The following is a 1,652-nucleotide window of genomic DNA, read 5'->3' as shown; positions in this document are numbered from 1 at the left end:
TCTGCTTGGCACTTTTGTAACGTGTTTATTTGGGTTACTGTCACCTTTCTGTCAGCTTGGACCCGTCTGACCATTCTCCTCTGACCTCTATCATTAACAAGCTGTTTTCACCCACAGAACTGTCACTCACTTGATGTTTTTTGGTTTTCACACAATTCTCTATATACTCTAGAGTCTGCTATGCATGAAAATACCAGGATATCATCAATTACAGAAATACTCAAACTAGCCCTTCTGGCAACAACAATCATGCCACAGTCTAAATCACTGAGATCACACTTTTTCCCCATTGTGATGGATGATGTGAACATTAACTGAAGCTCCAGATCTGCAGCTGGGTAGTTCAATAAACCCTGAATAAGTCTAAATCAATTTTGAAATATTAAAACTGACTACTTTAAGGGACTGGCTTGTTTATTTAAACATGTCTAATAAAGTACATAAAGTGAGACGCGTAAGCACAGCTGCTCTGCTCTCGGGCTGCTTTGTCCATTGATCAGGGCTATTTCATTCCACTTTTGATTCGTAGGCCTATGCCATTTGATATCGCTTAGCATAAAATGCCTGTGCATAAACAGAGAGAGAGAGACAGTTGGCCGACTCTGTAATCACACTGGTGGGAAAAACGGTTGCAAAATGACCTGTGTTTTTCATGAGTCTATGATTTCGAGTCCAAGTCAAGCCTCAAGTCAATTGTTTACAAGTCACACATTTTTTTCTTTGCGACTTTAAGAGTTTCCATCTCTGCTATTGACACTAAAGCTGAAGATATAAATAATGATCTTAAAAGAATAATTCACTCAAAACATTTTATTCTCTCATCATTTACTCACACTTATGTCATCCTAGATGTGTATGACTTTCTATTATCAGCTGAATTCAAAGATTTTTAGAAGAATTTCTCAGCTCTTTTTGTCCATACAATGCGAGTGAATGTAGTGCCAAAATATCACATATATCAGCATAAAGTAGCCTAATCCACAAGACTCCAGTGGTTAAATCTATGTCTCAGAAGTGATATGAGGGAGAGAAACAGATCAATATTTAAGTCCTTTTTTACTATAATTCTCCTCCCTGCTTAGTCAATCACAGTCATTTTCAGGTGAGCTATGTTGAGAAATATTTTGTGACACGCACACACACACACACACACACGGTTGTTACAGAGCAGTATCTGACCACTGGATGGCGCCTTTGACCAATCAGAATCAAGTATTCCAGTGAGCAGTGTAATAAGACACAATAAAGCATAACCAAAAATAGGTAGCACAGCTAAAGGTGACATTATCTAAAAAAAATAATAAAAAAAAAACTACGTTTGAATGTATATTGTGGTTTGGGTTGAATTAAAGTTGAAGAATCAGAGTTGAGAGTTTAAAATGAACCAGAATGTTTCAGGAATATCAATACAATGTGAAAAGTACAGTACGGTACAGATATTGAATGTTTCACTGTTCCAAGGAGCAGAATCTTCTCAGAAACTTTAGTGTCCAAATCTAATAATGAGGTGGGGAGTGTGTGATTCTGTATCTCTACCATCCATGAATGCTTGAACAGTGAAAATGTTTAACACAACACTTTAAAATATTTTTCATTGATTGATTGTTTAATTTATTAAACAATAGCACAATCAAAAATATTTTATACATTAA

The sequence above is a fragment of the Xyrauchen texanus genome, chromosome 17 (genome assembly GCF_025860055.1).
Source record: "Xyrauchen texanus isolate HMW12.3.18 chromosome 17, RBS_HiC_50CHRs, whole genome shotgun sequence".
In the NCBI taxonomy this organism is placed as follows: Eukaryota; Metazoa; Chordata; class Actinopteri; order Cypriniformes; family Catostomidae; genus Xyrauchen; species Xyrauchen texanus.
Note: the sequence above shows the minus strand (reverse complement) of the source record.